Consider the following 6,000-nt stretch of genomic DNA (forward strand, 5'->3'; position numbering starts at 1 on the left):
TTAGTAGAGACAGAGTTTTACCATGTTGGCCTCAAGTGATCTACCTGCCTTGGCCTCCCAAAGTGCTGGGATTACAGGCATGAGCCAGCATGCCTGGTCTACAACCTTTTCTATCTGCAGAAACTACAGGTAATATACTCAGAGACCTGAGTAATTGAAATTTTAGTTAAATAAGATCTTTGCATTCCCAAGGATCAAATGATCTAGACTGAATGAAATTTTTTGTTGAATTGAGCTTGTTATAAATATAAGTCAGGGCCAGCATTGGTGGGTCATGCCTGTAATCCCAGCATTTTGCAGGGGCCGAGATGGGTGGATTACTTGAGGTCAGGAGTTCGAGACTAGCCTGGTCAACATGGTGAAACCCCAGTCTCTACTAAAAATACACAGTTAGTGAGGTGTGGTGGCTCCGGGCTGTGATCCCAGTTACTTGGGAGGCTGAGGCAGGAGAATTACTTGAACCCGGGAGGTGGAGGTTGCAGTGAGCAGAGATCTCGCCACTGTAGTCCAGCCTGGGCAATAAGAGTGAAATTCCATCTCAAAAAAAAAAAAAAAAAAAGTCAGGTTTCCCCTTCACTTTTTAATTAGTTCTAGGCCACTGTATAGATTCAAAATGTAGACTGTTCACCATGATAGTTTTGTAAGTTGCTCTGATATATAAAGCAGAATGTGATTTTATTTAAAAGAGATTCCTAGCTAACGTAGGTAGAACAGAACAGTTGCTCAGAGTAAGATATAATTTCTTGGGCAAAAGATTAGAGAAGGCAATTCGCTGAAAATGAAATAAATAACTAGTAAACATGTGAAGAGATCTCAATGGTAATCTAAAAAATGCAAATTAAAGTCAAAATGGAATTACCATTTCATATCCAAAAATTAAAATGTCTGATAATACCAAGTGTTGGTGAAAATGTAGAATAACCCTTCATCTATTGCTAGTAGAAGTGTAAAAAATTGGTATAACATTTTGGAAAGCAATATAGATGTTAAAAAGCTGAAGATATACTATACATACTCTTGTGCTCAAAAATTCTTCCTCTTGGTATATATCCCTCTTGCTTCCATGGAAACTCCCAAAGAAGCTTCCCTTCTTTGTTTCGTGAAAGGGCCATATGTGCAAAGCGGCCCCCAACTGCCAAAGGAGCCGAGAAGGCAAAGAAGAAGGCAGACAAACCCAGTTTGTCAGTTTTGAGTGATTTATTAGGGGAATTTACAGACAGAAACATGGTCCTGGGCAGCTGCATGACAGGTAGATCTCTGCATCACAACCTCCCAGACCCAGGGCTTATGTCTTCGGGAAACTGTATGTACTCTGGAAGGAATGCGTAGGTGGCTGTGGACGTCACAGCCTATGATTTCTGCAACAGCATCAAGTGTGGTTTAGGAGGAAACTTACAGTGAATAGAGGTTCTTACGTAAAGACGAATACATCATTTAGACATTCTGGAGGCATTCCCAGACTCAGGGTTAGTCAGAAGCTACACGGCAGATTAGCATTTAAAATAAAGTCACTCTTGTCCCCACACTTGTTAGCTAGGAGTGGCCAAGCAGCTCTTGGGGCAGCCAGAGCCCCTGGGCAGCTCACTGCTGGGTATGAACAGCCTCATTTTTTTTACCTACAGGCTTTTCCAAGATTTCCTGTGTGTGGTCATGAAAGGAATTGGAAATTGCTGCCCTAGAGAACTCTCACACATATGTGAGACACGTACAAGAATGTTCTTAAGAGAATTGCTGATAATAGCAAAAAAGTTGAAAACAACCGAAATGTCCATCAACAGAAGAATAAGTAAATAAATCACGGTATAATTTTATAACAAAATACTATCTTCAGCAGTTTAGATGAATAAACCAGAGTTAAGGGCATCCATATAGTTGAATCTCAAAAAGATGGTAGGGGTTTAGAAACAACATACACTGTCCGTGTAGAGTATAATATTATTTATATAACATTTGAAAACATGCAAAAATAATAGTATATTGCTTAGGGCTACAAACCTACAGATTGGTGTATGAAGAAATGCTACATGTGGCTGGGCACACTGGCTTACGCCTGTAATCCCAGCACTTTGGAGGACAAGGTGACGGGATTGCTAGAGGCCAGAAGTTTGAGACCAGCCAGGACAACACAGAGAGACACTCTCTCAACCTCAAAAAAAAAAAAAAGGTTGTTTTCTTCTGAGGCCTCTTGTAGATGTCTGTCTTCTCTTGTGTCTTCACATGGTCTCTCTGTGGTGTCTGGGTCCTAATCCCTTCTTATAAGGACACCAATCATATTAGACTAGAGCCCACCCAAATGACCTCATTTAACCTTAATTACCTCTGTAGGGACCCTTTCTCCAAATGCAATCCCATTCTGAGATACTGAAGATTAGGACTTCAATACAGGAATTTTGGGGGGACACAATTCATCATCTAACAGATGCTGATTGGTGAATAAATCATTCAGCCCTAGATGTCACCTAACAGCCTAAAAACATATGAGATGAGGCACTGAAATCTCACGGAAGGAGTCACACTGATATTACTTGTATTTTCTCCTTTATGTCCTAATATTAAATAAGCACGTATGGCTGGATGCTGTGGCTCACGCCTGTAATCCCAGCTCTTAGGGAGGCAGAGGCGGGAGGATAGCTTGAGCCCAGGAGTTTGAGACCTGCCTGGCAAATATAGCGAGACCCTGTTCTTCACAAAAAGGAAAAAAAAATTAAAAAAAAAAAGAACATATGGCCCTACTTCTATCTTTGATTTTTTTTCTCTTTTAAACTGTCTTTTATTTTATGAAATGGTTGAGATGACTAAAAGTATACTATATCAAAAGACTGCTAGGTTTTTTGTGTGTTTGTTTTGCAATGGCAAACAGATGTAATGGATCATGCAATTCATATTGGTCTGAACCCTTCCAACTTTTAGCTGAATAGATTGTGTTTACATTGTTATTAAGTTTTATGTTTATGTTTTTAACATTTTTTCCTTCCTTCTTCCTTCCTTTCCTTCTTTCCCCCTTTCCTTCTTCCCTTCTTCCTTCCTTCCTTCCTTCTCTCCCTCCCTCCTTTCTTCCTTCCTTCCTTCCTTGCTCTCCCCTTTCTCTCTTTCTCTTTCTTTTTTCCTTCCCTCCCTCCCTTTCTTTCTTTCTTTCTTTCTTTCTTTCTTTCTTTCTTTTTTTCTTTCTTCTTTCTTTCTTTTTTCTCTCTCTCTCCCTCCCTCCCTCCCTCTCTCTCTCTCTCTCTCTCACTCTTGCTCTCTCTCTCTCTCTTTATTCCTCCTGCTCCTTGCAGAGCAGCGCTACTCCATAGGCAGTGTGCCCACAAGAGCCAAGTTTTATGTTTATTTTAATGAACATATTAGTAAATGTTTGTCTTCCCTACCTAGACTGGGCATTAAAGAAAGAATATGAAAAGTTAGGCCGGGTGTGGTGGCTCACGCCTGTAATCCAATCACTTTGGAGGCCAAGGCAGGCGGATCACCTGAGGTCGGGAGTTCAAGACCAGCCTGACCAACATGGTAAGACCCCGTCTATAAAAAGAAAAGAAAAGAAAAGTGGCCAGGCGCAGTGGCTCATGCCTGTAATCCCAGCACTTTGGGAGGCTGAGGCGGGTGGATCACGAGGTCAGGAGTTCAAGACCAGCCTGGCCAAGATGTTGAAACCCCGTCTCTACTAAAAACTACAAAAATTAGCCAGGCGCAGTGGCAGGTGCCTGTAATTCCAGCTATTCGGGAGGCTGAAGCGGGAAAATCACTTGAAACTGGGTGGCAGAGGTTGTAATGAGCTGAGATCACGCCACTGTGCTCCAGCCTGGGCTACAGAATGAGACTCTGTCTCAAAAAAACAAAACAAAACAAAATTAAAACAAAGAAAGTATGTGGCTGGGTACAGTGCACCTGTAAGCTTAGCACCTGTAAGCTGAGGTGGGTGGATCACCTGAGGTCGGGAGTTTGAGACCAGCCTGACTAACATGGAGAAACCCTGTCTCTACTAAAAATACAAAAATATTAGCTGGATATGGTGGTGCATGCCTGTAGTTCCCTCTGACAAGGATAGGATTTTGACTGCAATGGGGTTTCCCATTCTTGGGCTTCTTAGCCTTGAGGTTACTCTTTTACCTTGCTACCAGCATCAGCCTTCTTGGCTTCAGGTTTCTTCTTTTTAGTATCTGGCTTCTCAACTTGTTCACCCTCCATTTTGTAAGATGGGCAAGAGCTAATTTTTTAACAATGGTCATTCAGACTAGTGTGAGTTGGTATTTCATTGTGGTTTGATTTGCATTTCTCTAATGATCAGTGATACTGCGGTTTTTTTAATCTCGTTGGCTGCAGGTATGTTTTCTTTTGTGTTTTGTTTTTGTTTTTTGTTTTTTGGGTTGTTTATTTATTTATTTTTTTTGAGGTGGAGTCTTGCTCTGTTGCCAGGATGGAGTGCAATGGCGCCATCTTGGCTCACTGCAACCTCCGCCTCATGAGTTCAAGTGATTCTCATTCCTCAGCCTCCCAAGTAGCTGAGATTATAGGCATGTGCCACCACACCCAGCTAATTTTTGTATTTTTAGTAGGACGGAGTTTCACTCTGTTGGCCAGGATGGTCTCGATCTCCTGACCTGGTGATCTGCCCACCTCAGCCACCCAAAGTGCTGGGATTACAGGCATGAGCCACTGCACCTGGCCTATATGTCTTCTTTTGAAAAGTGTCTGTTCATGTCCTTTGCCCACTTTTTAATGGGGTAGTTTTTCTCTTGTAAATTTGTTTAAGTTTCTTATAGATGCTGGATATTAGACCTTTGTCAGATGCATAGTTTGCAAATATTTTCTTTTATTCTGTAGATTGTCTGTTTACTTTGTTAATAGTTTATTTTGCTGTGCAAAATCTCTTAAGTTTAATTAGATCCCATTTGTCAATTTTTTGTGAATGCTTTTAGTGTCTTTGTCATGAAATCTTTGTCTCTTCCTAAGCCCAGGATGGTATTGGCTAGGTTGTCTTCCAGAGTTTTTATCATTTTGGGTTTTACATTTAAGTCATTAATCCATCTTGAGTTGATTTTTGTATATGATGTAAGGAAGGAGTGCAGTTTCAATCTTTTGCATATGTTTAGCCAGTTATCCCAGCACCATGTTTTTGACTAGGGAGTCTTTTCTCCATTGCTTGTTTTTGTCAGCTTTGTTGAAGATCAGATGGTTGTAGGTCTGTGGCCTTATTTCTGGACTGTCCATTCTGTTCCATTGGTCTATGTGCCTGTTTTTGTACCAGTACCATGTTGTTTTGGTCACTGTGGCCCTGTAGTATAGTTTAAAGTCAGGTAATGTGATACCTCTAGCTTTGCTCTTTTGCCTTGGCTATTTGGGCTCTTTTTTGGTTCCATATGAATTTTAAAATAGTTGTTCCTAATTCTGTGAAGAATGTTATTGGTAGTTTGATAGGAATAACATTAACTCTGTAAATTGTTTTGGGCAGTATGACCATTTTAATGACATTGGTTCTTCGTATCCATGAGCATGGGATGTTTTTCCATTTGTTTGTGGCTTCTCTGATTTCTTTGAGCAGTGTTTCGTAATTCTCATTGTAGCGATCTTTCACTTCCCTGGTTAGCTGTATTCCTAGGTATTTTATTTTTTTGGTGGCAGTTGTGAATGGGATTGCTTTTCGGATTTGGCTGTAAGCTTGGCTATTGTTGGTGTATAGGAGTGCTAGTGTTTTTTGTACATTGATTTTGTATCCTGCGACTGCTGAAGTTTTTTATCAGTTGAAGGAGCTTTTGGGCCAAGACTATGGGGTTTTCTAAATACAGAATCATGTCATCTGCAAACAGGGGTAGTTTGACTTCTTGTCCTCCTATTCAGATGCCCTTTATTTCTTTCTCTTGCCTTATTGCTCAGGCCAGGACTTCTAATATTATGTTTAATAGGAGCAGTGAGAGAGGGCATCCTTGTCTTGTGCTGGCTTTCAAGGGGAATGCTTCCAGCTTTTGCTCATTCAGTATGATGTTGGCTGTGGGTTTGTCATAGATGGCT

This window comes from Sapajus apella, unplaced genomic scaffold (genome assembly GCF_009761245.1).
Source record: "Sapajus apella isolate SASKATOON/1434 unplaced genomic scaffold, GSC_monkey_1.0 scaffold169, whole genome shotgun sequence".
NCBI lineage: Eukaryota > Metazoa > Chordata > Mammalia > Primates > Cebidae > Sapajus > Sapajus apella.